The sequence below is a fragment of the Rhagoletis zephyria genome, unplaced genomic scaffold (assembly GCF_001687245.7).
Source record: "Rhagoletis zephyria isolate East Lansing unplaced genomic scaffold, Rhagoletis_zephyria_1.1 Rzeph_scaffold_00038, whole genome shotgun sequence".
Taxonomy (NCBI): domain Eukaryota; kingdom Metazoa; phylum Arthropoda; class Insecta; order Diptera; family Tephritidae; genus Rhagoletis; species Rhagoletis zephyria.
Window position 1 is genome coordinate 27,971 of NW_016157122.1, and position 12,501 is coordinate 40,471.

The 12,501-nt window shown below is 36.5% G+C and overlaps 1 protein-coding gene across 9 annotated transcripts in view; it reads right to left on the minus strand.

Moving 5' to 3' along the window:
* The window catches only part of Arms (Ankyrin repeat-rich membrane spanning), a 69,051-nt gene that overhangs the window by 24,933 nt on the left and 31,617 nt on the right, over positions 1–12,501 (minus strand). The window contains exon 1 of one of the 9 annotated variants that reach the window (XM_017619838.1): positions 4,323–4,371. The exons of the other annotated variants lie outside the window; for them this stretch is intronic. The gene's annotated coding sequence lies outside the window, so the exon portion shown is untranslated. Of the gene's footprint in view, positions 1–4,322; positions 4,372–12,501 lie in introns of those variants that run through there. 9 annotated transcript variants of the gene reach the window in all.

Consider the following 12,501-nt stretch of genomic DNA (forward strand, 5'->3'; position numbering starts at 1 on the left):
AGAATTGAATGTGCTACAAAACTGCATACCAGAATTTTTTCTGATTAAAAAGTTTGAAATTTGGGTGAAAATTGCAAAATTTTTATAATTTTTATACAAAGTTTAAAATCTGAATTTATATGGTGTTTGTTGTATAGCCAGCTAGGCTTTTATAAAAAAATAATAAACATTAAATAAACAAAAGACAAATAGCCAAAACTGGTCATAATATCGCACTCCTATTATTTTGTGGACAACTGTACATATATTTTTTTTTTTGGTCGTTGGATTGTCTCGCGTTTGAAAAATCGAACTTAGAAAGCTATTTCAGAAATTAGCATTGATAAAGCGAAAATTTAACTCCTAAATCAATGCACCAAATGACTTTGTGGCCTATCAAGTAAAGCAAGCTTTGAATGATTTTAATGTAAATTTTAAACAATCAAAACATTGTGCAGTGGCCCACTTGGCTTAGAGCTCAGCAGAGAGTGCGCAGGCAATGAAGACAAGCAGCATTCAGTGTCTCCACTGAAGTTGTAAACATTTGTGTGAATCCCCTAATGCGCGCCAAACCAAACTAACGGCGAAAGAATTGTGGTTTCCAAATATACAACATTTTTTGTAATTTTTATTGAGCAACCTTTCCCTTTCCCAAAAGCAAAAGCTGTGTGCATCAGTCAAGGCATATCAAACAGGTAGCAAGCATTAGACCAAAAACAACATTTAAGTGTATTTTGTTGTTGCTTTTGGTATCTAAAGTGTCAAAAAAATAGTCTGCTTTTTTAAATTTCATAGTGGACGATGTGAAAAATAAACAAAACTTGATGGTAACAATTTAAATAAAAAAAATTTTAAATTGGTGCGACTTGCTTTCTTTGTAAATTTGTTTCATACTAAATAGAAGCATCAATTACATACTTTGCAGAGCCCAATAATCAGTGAATCAGTGTTTATGCTACTGATTCAAGATTTATGAAGATTCACTCGCAAATAATTTTGCCAATTAAGAATTTTTGTCCAAAAATTAACAATATTTGACGGTTTAGAGAACAAATAATTTGAAAAAAAACAAACAGTAAAACAAAACGAGTTGACTCATTCACTATACACGCAGGAGAAGATAAATTAATAAATAATCAATTAATTAAATAAATAAAATTAAAATTTCAAGCAGAGAATCAGAATACACAATAACTTAGATATATGTACATTTAATGCATTTACCGATGATAAAAAAGTGTACTCATGCAAGAGAACAACGGCCTCGAGCACTTCAGTCAATAAAATTTAATTAAAAGATAAACGCCTCCGATTTGGCTTTGAATTAAATTCCTATGATTTTTTTAATATTTTTCTTAGGTATTCTGAGTTTGTTTACATTCAAATACACAAAAAATATGTGCATATGTATACATATTCAAAAAAAAAATTAAGGGTAAATGGAACTTGCAATCTTGAGCATTGTGTGACTTTGCATCCGTCATTCATACTCAATACGATCCAAACTTGAGTGTTCAAATAAAAAACAAGTACGTATGTATCTCTCCAATATCCATCAGTTTGAGACGTCTGAATGATGTTAGCGGTAGTAATTTTGAATGAATTACAATAATTTGAGATATTTTGCTCTTATTCCGAATTTTCACTACACACTGAAATGACAAAAATGTATGCCATTTCAAAAATTTCATGCGGAAATGAACTTAACGAGTACTTTAATTGCCGCCATTTTTAATGCCCAACTTTGACTTTAATTATATTGTCATTCAATGTCCAGTGGAAACGCGTCATTATGCTTATTGCTTAAATATAGGAAAAATTCTATTACTGTTAGAATATCTACTTGACGTTGAAACTAGGAAAATTTTAATGAAAAAGTTGCTCGTTCCATTATATGCGGGTCATTGATTGAAAATAATTGTGATTAAGGCTATGTCCACACTACATCATTTTATTGTGACTTTTTTTTTTAGTTTATTTCAACATCTAGTGAAAATTCAGGCATAGGCCGGATGTTAAGTTCGGCGTTAGAACAAAAATATCCTTATTAGAAAAGAATGCTGTCACCAAAATTCATTAGCCGCTTTACACAATTTGTTGTGATATGGGGTGAATATACCTTTTTATAAAACGATAATTTACTAAATTCATTCAAAAAAATTATTCCAGCAACAAGTTCAGGGCAGAAGATCCAGTTTGGTTCGTCTTTTTTGCTGATCATATCTTAACAAGTACATATGTACATATATATATATGTATGTACGCATATAGATACATACTTATAAAAAGGAAGTAGAAATCATTTGCCATCTGTATTACTTTTAAAATCGTTAATCATCGGAAGTTTAACCAAATGTTAAAGATGAACGATAAAATTTCATTGGATTTCATTAAGATGCCGTATATATATATATGTATGTATGTACAATTTAAAAGCGGCATAAAAAACGAGTTTAATTTTTGAGTAAATCACTAAAATAATTTAATAAAATAAATATTGGGGTTGATCCCTAAGTACATAAGTAGTAAAGAGAATACACGTATGTACAAGGGGAAATTAAAAATCTGAAAGGCAAACATTGTAAATAGATATCTGTGGTCGCATGGAATAGTAGCTTAAGTCGCAAGGTAGGGTTTTTAGTATAAATGTGCCATTCGCAGAGTACGATTGCAAATGACGCACTTATGCCACGCCATTAAGGAATAGTTCTGAAATTAGCAAGTCAATATTTTCGTTAAGTGCCATCAAAAAATTCCTTGTGGTCCAAAGAATAAAGGGAATGGCGCATTATATTAAACCCAGCCCCCCCCGACTTAAGCTACTATTCCATATGACCAAAGTTATACGTATGTTTGTAGGTATGCATATACGTACATAGCTTATAATCTTTTCCATACTCTTATTAGTTTCGAATTGTAGCATGGCCAACATTTTGAGGATGCACACAAAAAATGGTAAAGGAAAAAAAAATAAAAATAGTTTATCACATAGACCCGGGAGAACACGATGCGATATTATTCAGTCTTTGATACCCAACCACGCTTCAAATACAATAGAAAAAAATTCAAGAATGTACGAAACATTTTGTTGATGTCACACCATTTCAATGGCTCAGAGCTCAACGCGCCATCCAACACAAAACAGAGTCCTTGAAAAGTGCTGCGATGAAACGATTCTAACTAAATATTTATACCAAATACCCTAACCCCGCATTAGTCTGTCTCTTTTTCCCGCTCTTGCTTCATCCTTATTTTTGGAGACATCTGAAAGCACACCTCTGGCCCGCAAGCCTTACCCTTAAGATTTTGCATATTTAAAATTTTTTCGAATTCATACTGCGACTAGCTTCTTGAAATTCAGTGTCCATATTTAGTTAATATTGGGGCTTTGCGAAAAGGGAAAACGACATGCGGGTTTCTTTTTAATAAGCTATCCTCCACACCTGTACATATGTTTCAAAAAAGACCCAAATCTGATCAAAAATACTAATTTCACAAAAATTGCAACTCCAGCTCCACCTAGCGGTTCAAACTAACTCATAACACCTTTCCGAATATGGCCATAATGACTCCTTAAATTTTTTTCGCAATCAGATGAATATTTTAGACGCGCATAACGCTAGCGAGTTTTGTAAAGGTATATTTAGTTAAAATATATTTAAATGTCTGAAATTTAGCAGAAAAAAAGTGACCACAGTGGCACAGAGAAGAAGTTGGACAACTCCTTGAGTTGTGAGAAAAACAGGCACAACAACGTTGACAGCTAATAATTCGAGATTTGACTTGTAAACGGGGTGATTAACAAACCAGCTTTGAAACGTGATTATATTTATATGTAAACGTACTTTAAGGTAGGATCACATGCGAATTATCACTCCATTTAGATGCGCTCTCGTAATAGCATCCACTGGCACGGGTAAAATTAGAGCTGAATGAGTTGTAAAACGGCGTAGTTTTTTAGTTTAAAAATTTTTAATTAAACCAAAATTTGCACTGGTTAACCCTTTAAGTATATGGTTAAGTTTGAGTATCTACTCTCAGCACTTCAGGGTTTGGCGTCAGAGATTTAAGAAAACACTGTTATCTGCTGATGCAATTGACGTCTGTTTGTTTTTCAAGCGAAAACTTGACAAACTGAAAGGCAACTGAAAGTACACTGGAAAAATGTTAAAACTTGAAAGGAAGGAATTCAAAATCAACACCACCACACTACATACTTTCATACTTTGTTGTTAGTTAAGGCTTTTGCTTATCAAAAACTACACAAGACATCTTTATAATTTAAAAAAAAAAAAAGCTTGGTAAGGAGTAAATTTATAATAGATATAAGAAGACATACTAACATTTTTTGTTTTCTTCCGTGTTGGTGAACGTAAATTATTCAGACTTAGACGCGACGCGCTCAGAATCAGCTCGTCCAAACTCTTTGATAGCTTCATACTAATTGTGGTGCGAACAGCGCACCGCCTTTTAAATTAAATGCAAAGCGTACGAAAAATGGGGAACAAAGTTCTTGTATCTATGTATAAAGTATGTATGTATTTTGTCACCAATTAAAAATGTCAAGAGCGCGTTGAAAAATGTCTGCGTAGATTTCCGTGCGCGATATGGATGGGTAAACGATGAGCGCTCGCTGTGATTTTCCAAAAAGGGTCGCCGCGCGGACTTCACTTGTTGCGATTAGTAGATAAAAAATCAAAAGACACTACTACTCATCAGTTGATGGCAGACATTTTTTTTTGTTTTTTGTGTAGTTAATATTCGTAAAGTTAATTATGCACATGCTTCTAAATAGTATTTGAACACTTCAGTTAGTAAAAACGAAGATCTGGCGGTGGTTGTGTGGGTATTTTAATAAATATTAGTTTATTTGTTTTGATAATAGCGATGCGATTTTGTTGTCACTCCGTTTAATTTATAACTAAATTTATTGCTATTTTTTATTTTTTTCCCCCATTCTGTTTATTTATGCATTTAAAATGACTTTGCGCGGCAGGAGAAACTTGACGATAAATGTCTCACCAGCTCATACTTATAAAAAATATATATCTAAATATTTAGAATATCACAGAAAAATTATGAATTAAAACTTTTTTTCTTTTAACTTCACTACACACTATTTGGCATCACAATGCTTTGGCGCGTGCGCCAAACGTAACCAAAAACAAAAAAAAAAAACAAACACATCTTTCGGTCATTCAGTCTGAATCCGCAATCACATCAGCTAGTTTTAAAAAAGCAAGTTAAAAACTAAAACAAAAAATGCAAAACGTAAACGAATCGTTTTGATTATACACGCACGCGCTACGCTCTGCTTGCAAAAGAAAAATCTCTGCCGTCAAGAATTTTTCGCGCTACCGATTTTGATAGTGGCTGTAGGGCGCGCGCTTCTCGCTCACTGTCTATTAACTTGGCCTTTTGCAAGGCAACTGACAATGAATATTTTAACAACCGACGCGTTCAACAATTCAACAACAAAACGACGCCGAGACTTCACGCGTCTGATATCAACGGATCAAGAAGAGATGCGTTTCTTTATTTTTGTTCGGTGTTTCGTTCTCCAATCGCCAGGCAAGGCGGCAAGCGTCAAACCTCAAGCGCTAAGCAGTAAGTTTGCAGCGACAGGCGCTATTTTTTGTTGTTGTTGCTTTGTTGCTGTTGAGACAGTGGTGGTTGATGTGGGTGTGAATGCAATTCTTGATAACAGGCAGACCGCAGCGCGTCTTCAGTGCGACTACGATGCAGTAGTCACTTCAAATTCATATATTGTGCGGAAAATTATTGCGCTGCCGCCTGCATGTAGTTGCACAGTGAGGCAAAATTGGGAGTATGGAATAATGCAAATTCAAATAAATTTATTAAAAATGTACAAGTACTCAACGGTACCGACATCTTTAATAACAAAACGGATCTCTTATTTGCTATATTTTAGTTGATATTTATATATATATATTTTTATATCTGTTGTAATGCACCGTAATTTTATATAGATTATGAGCAAGTTTATTTTGCTCATCTAACAACTGTTGTCTACTGTTTAACTGATGCCAAAAGGCAATCGAAAATAGAATTTCTTTTGTTCAGTTGCATCTTTAAGTACGTAATTTCATTGCACATTTTGTGTAAACAGCTAATTGTATGTAAATAATGCAACAAATTTTGTTTACGCTCCTGTGTGACCTTTTCTCCTGTACCAAAACAGATTACACTGGTCTACAAGGGTTTTGCGAATAAGACGGGACCTGGTGTTTCCGAACGGATTTTTCGTGCTGAACACGAATCTGGGGTCCAAAACTTCCCATCACGTCACGTTTTCGAGAAAAAAGGGGTTGAAACCCCTAAAAACAGCGTTTTTGGCCATTTTTGAAAAATTGTAGAGCTGAACCCTGACGTGCTACAAACTTTGTATATGTCAGAAATTAAAGGCTAAATCGTGCCCTTTCGAATGAGCCCTATGCCGAATTAATCGCATGCACCCTTAGATCAGGGGGTGTATTTGTGTCTAGGAGTCCAGGGAAAATTGATCGCAGAAAGAATTTCATCTTAAACGACCATATAAAATGAATGATGCTAAGGTCTTAACTACATTAAGAGTCGCTGATTACGAATCTGAAGTTAGATTTTAAAAATTCAAAATGGCGGATCCAATATGGCGGACTTAAAAATTTTTATTTAGCGAATTTCAGTTTATTTTTTATATCCACCATATTCGACCCGTCATCTTAAATTTTTAAAATCTAACTGCAGATTCGTAATCAGCGACTTTTAATATAGTTAAAACCTTGGCATTATTAATTTTCTATGATCGTTTAAGATTAAATTCTTTCTGTGATCAATTTTTCCTGCACCCCTAAACACAAATACACCCCCTGCTTTAAGGGTGCACGCGATCAATTCGGCATAGGGCTCATTCGAAAGGGCACGGTTTAGCCTTTAATTTCTGATATATGCAAAATTTGTACCACGTCAGGGTTCAGCTCTATAATTTTTCGAAAATGGCCAAAAACGCTGTTTTTAGGGGTTTCAACCCCTTTTTTCTCGAAAACGTGACGTGATGGGACATTTTTGACCCCGGATTCGTGTTCAGCACGAAAAATCCGTTCAGAAACACCAGGTCCCGTCTTATTCGCAGAAAAAAAGTTGAAATTTGTAGACCAGTGTTATCGATGTTTACGCAAGTGTTTTAGATGCATTGTTGCAAATTAAACCGACTCACTTGTAAAAAAAAGAGCTCAAAGAAAATTTAACGTTGTTATTGTTTTCACTTAGCATATTATTTTTCTCTAGTGTGTTGACGATCACGAAGGCGTATAGCATTGAAAGAGGTGATGTTGATGGTTGGTTTATTGCCAACCCCTACTATACGGAGAATTCGGAGTTCAATTCCTTAAATGTAATTAGAAGCGGCTTCGTTAAAATTCCGCTATTCCGTGAAAATTAAAAATTAAATTTAAATAAAATTAAATTTAACTTTGGCTCCTAGAGAGCGATCGCCTAAATTATAATGTATACAAAAAATTACAAGAGGTGGCATTTTTTACCCCTTTTCATCTTCAACACTATATATTTTTGGACAAAAAAAAAATATTGGGTTACTAAGTATCCGTATGTATATACATTATTGTATGTGATTAAATAAAAAATGCCTATAAATGCTCACTGTTGGTTCTATGTAAATTTAAGTATCTTTTCCTCTCATATTTGATGCCCTTCATCCCACTGTGCTTCGCGCCGTTGGTATACGTGCCATACGGTGCGGAAAAATGTTCGCGGCAGCATTGCGCTCACCGACTTAGCCAGTAAGTGGAACGTCTGGTGATACCGACTGACTAAATGGGGGTGGGAAAGCGAGTCGATGGTGAGTGTGGCTAAATGCAGAGGGCATTTAGTTAAGTGTCGTCGGATGGGAAATATTCTAAGTACAATGCGCGAGTAGTCAGTATCTTTTAAGTATCTTGAATGAATGCGCATTGCACACGCAAAGCAAACAAATAAAGCGAGGAAATATCGTGTGCAAAAGTAAACAAAATAAGTATGTATGTACAGTGAACAGACACATACATATGTATGGAGTAAATAGCAAAAAAAAAAAAAAAATTGATTGTAAGTGACCAGCGCGCGGCAACCACTGTCTTGTAGCAACAACGAAAATAGCAACAAAGCGAATGTCCATCGCGCGCAAATAGCGTTCGCATGGCTTTTGGCCACTCTCAACGACATTTTGATTGATGCTGCCGCCGCCATCGCTAAGTTGGGGCGAGTGTTGTGAATGGCCACAATGCGTCAATTATGCCAACCAAAGTGGCGCGCCGCCGCACACTCCAATAAAGTGGCGCGCCGCCGCACACTCCAATGACAATGCAATTGTGATCGCGAACGCGGCACAGCGAATGCACCAACCGGCAACGGGAGCGTACCGTTAGTTGCTCGAAGCCATGCACGTCTATTCTCGAGAGCGTAGAGAAGGCTAGTTTTGGCGCGCATACGCGGAACTCATGAATTCGACCTTTGACATTTGTCTAATGCATTTGAACTTTAGCGCTGATAAAAGAATTACTTCGAATTACTTGCAATTTATCGAATTGTAAATGCGAAACGATTCGAGATCAACAGCCGGAATGCGCGCGCACAGTTTCCTCGTAAAGCGAGCGATTAAGCCAAGTACCAGATGAATCACTTTTTTTTTATTATTATTTTTTTTTTTACGGAGCGCGTATTGCTATTTATAACGCAAAAATTGCAATAACAACAAAGCAAATGCCAAACTCATTGCATTCGACGCTTTTCAATCAGACAGGCTAACCGCTTATGGCCTGACCGCCACTGTTTGGTCAACAAATCGCATTGCTACACAAATAACAACCAAATAATAACCGACTTTTTAATAACACCGTTCAAATCACAGCGATTAAGCCGCTGCTCGGCAAGCGCATTGATGACAATAGCCGCACAGCAATTCGGTTCGTTAAAGCACCAAAATAAACGACGTGTGTTGCACATGCGCGTCTTGACCGTTCAACCGCTTCGATACGTTGTAGCTGTGTGGTGCGCGCGCGATGACTGCGATCCAAAAACGCTTGGCCACCTTGCAGGTGCTGGTCAGAAAGCCAAAGAAAATCACAACTGCAGCGACGGTGCTGGTGGTGGTGGTGGTGGTGGTGGCGGCGGCTGCCGCGGCGGCGACAGAGAGAGAGCCCAGCCAGCCAGAGTGGATGCTGTGGTTTCGCGCTGACGTGCATTAGCTGCAGTCGGCGGGCGGGGATTCAAAACTCCTCACTGGTTGTTTGTAGTTTTCCACTGCATCTTTGGTGCTTGGAAGTAAACGAAATCTGTTTTGTTTTTTTGCTGATATTTTTTTAATGTCGTGTCGGATGTTGCGCGTGTCTTAAACGAGTAGAAATTCGGCGGGTGTCGTTTTGGCTCTAGCACGATTCTCCATTTAAGCTTTAATGCGTTTTAATGCTTCAAATGGTCATGTGGAGCAATGCGCTGAGTTCTATGAGTTTTAACCCTCGTCTTTCACTAACGGTACTAGGTATTTCTGTGGCTAAGCGGGTCAGGTAGATTTATACTCGCTCGGCGCGATATATATAGCCTTACTACAGATATTATGTTATGCAAAACACAAAGAGGAGCTGAAACATTTTCACCACAAATTAGGGCGAATTTCGAGCTGCTGAAAGCGTTTTTAGTGCGCCAGAAATGACTAAAAGTGCAAGTAGTACTTCGCAGTTCGTTTTGGTACAGAATACATGGTTCAACTAGTAGTTCATTCAAATTGAAATAATAAGTGGCGGCACAGCGGCTTTAGGTTTTTGGCAGATTTATGACAGTGATGAAAAACTTTATGAGAATATTATTTAATTTTGTGTATTTTTTTTCTGGTTTTTAAGTTGCAATGATTGGTGACTTTTCGTGATTGGCTACATTAAAAAACGACAAAAAGTACTCGTGTAATTCATTTTGGCTTTAAATAAAAAAAAAATTGCCAAAAAAGATAAAGAAACGAAGAGATGTCGATATTTGTATTGATTGACGGGGAAGTGCTTATTGCATTGCATTGTATAACAAAAGGTAGAATTGTTTCATATAGAAAGACAATTATTTTGTGCCGCAAGTGTTTTTAAGAAAGCGTACAAAGCGGTAATATTCAGCAGCCAGTTTTATTAACTAAGGTTCAATACCACACAACGGACGGTGCGTGGCTGAGACGAGGTTGCTGCTTCAGAGAGCCAGGTGGCCGAACAACAAAATTTCTGATGGATGCTTTTGAGTTCAAGTTATAAAGCTGAACTGAGAATCCATGGGTTTTGTGAGGAGCGCCGAACAGGTGCCCATAATCGTCGCTGTGCATGGACAAAAAAAACTCCTTCAAACTTTTCAAGTCCCCGGGACCGGGCGGCATTATACCTGCACAGATTTAAACCGCTGTAGAGGTGTCGTATAGGTGGCTGGCTCCGATATACGCGAATAGCGTGAGAATTGAATATACCGACAGAATATGGATGCACGTCGGAGTCTCAGGCCAATCACTTTGTCTGCTCTTCTCTGATGAGATCGTCTTTTTAAAGCTGAGCATGCTATTAATAAAGAAAGGTACGCACTGCATGCCATTAAGTTTTGCAGTAGTGGCTCTCCTCGCCATTAGGGAATTTTAGTAACTTTTTCACTAGGAAATACAAAATCATCAATGCAACTCTTCCCTAAACTGGGAGCTTTGGCCTTGCACTTGTGCCTGATCTTAGATAGAAAGCTCAAAATTGATCAGGAAGGGACTCGCTTTCCTTTCAATTGTGTCGGAATGTATGTATGTATGTATGTAGGTATATTTTATAATTTGACTTTTATGGGTGATGATGAGTTGGAGTCTAGATAAATACTTTCGCAAAGGCTAAAATTTAAATGCTTCGCCGGCCATGTAAACCCGACTTTTACTCGATGATAATGCTGACATTGCCAACGCTGTCGAGTCGTGCTATTTTGTCTAATTTACGACTTACGCGATGAGGCTGAATATATTTTTATTATTTCCAACCCTGATATGTGCTTAAAGCCGAATAAAAGAATACCAAAAAAATTGAAAAATGAGTGTAGTAGAATATTTTAATTATTATACCGCCTACAAAAATCCCCTAGAAGACTGTGCCAAAAGTCTTACTCACGTCGAAAAAACCCAATTGATTGCATTTACAAAACCAGAACCTTTCAAAATTACGAGTATGTATATTTATAGACGTTTTTACTTTAATTCACTTGCACAATGCAAATTTAAAACATAAATTTGTGGGTTTGTTGTTGTAAAAGTGCATTAATTCCATTGCGTTTAACAAAAGGGATTCCATCCAAGCCAAAGAGTGACGCAAATGAGCAGCTAAATGGCAACGGATGGTTTCGTCGAAGAGGATGATGTCGATGGCGAGGGAAAATACAAAATGAGAAAAAACCAAAAAATCATTGTGTTTCTCACAATACAACCGTCAATTTGGTGACGGTGCTAGTTTTACAACAAAAAACAAAAACGCTCGAAACTCACGCACTGAATAAAAACTTATTTTTTTTTTACATTTTTATGAAATCAAATTTTTTTTAATATAAATTCATTTCATTAGAAGCTTTTTTTTTCAAGCGCTTGCTTTGTATTTACGTATGTACATATGTATGTATGTATGTACATATATGTAATGCCTGCATCTATGCAAGGGCAAGTCACTGACAGTGAAGTTCACAGCGATCGAGAAGTAACAGCGCGATCAGATATACATAAACCACAGCCACAACAATCCTTGACTTACAACGCTTTGCGTTCTTAGCACAACACAATGTTCAACAACTAAAAGCAACATACAAACCACACATACTCACGCACGCGTAGTGATACTATTTAAGTTTTACGATACTACGATTACGGATCATTAAACTCCACAGATGAACGGTATTCACTCTTGGAAGCGGTTAGATTAGCAGAGCAGCTAAACGACATTTTTTCAAAATTTGATTTTTGATGCAGAAATTCATCCCGGGCTAGAGGAATATTTTTGCATAAAAAAAAAAAAATTCGAAAAAAAATTTCGCTTACGTTTTTTTTTTTGCGGTTAGTGCTCGATATGTTTGTATTATTCGAGAGTGAAGACTGGGACATTTTCGAAATGAAACATTTTACCCCAAAATAACTCAACACCTAAAGCATTTAGTTATTCGTTTAAAACCCATTTTTATTAAACTGTCAATTACTTGGCGTTCTTGCATAGCAATTGGTCCATACTGTGAACACCCTCAGTGTACTCTGCGCGGCTCTCACATACAATGTGGGCATGTATGTATGTAGGCAGACCTTTATGTATTAAAGACATTGTCTTTTATTGTTAAACAATAAATAGACATAAACTACTTGCGTGAATGCTTTCTTACTTGCCACATATGTATGTAGATGCTAGAATACAGTTTGTTTCATGTTTATGTTCACTCAGAATTGAGTTGTATGTAAATGTTTCACTAAAATATCATAGACTTTTTCAAGAATGT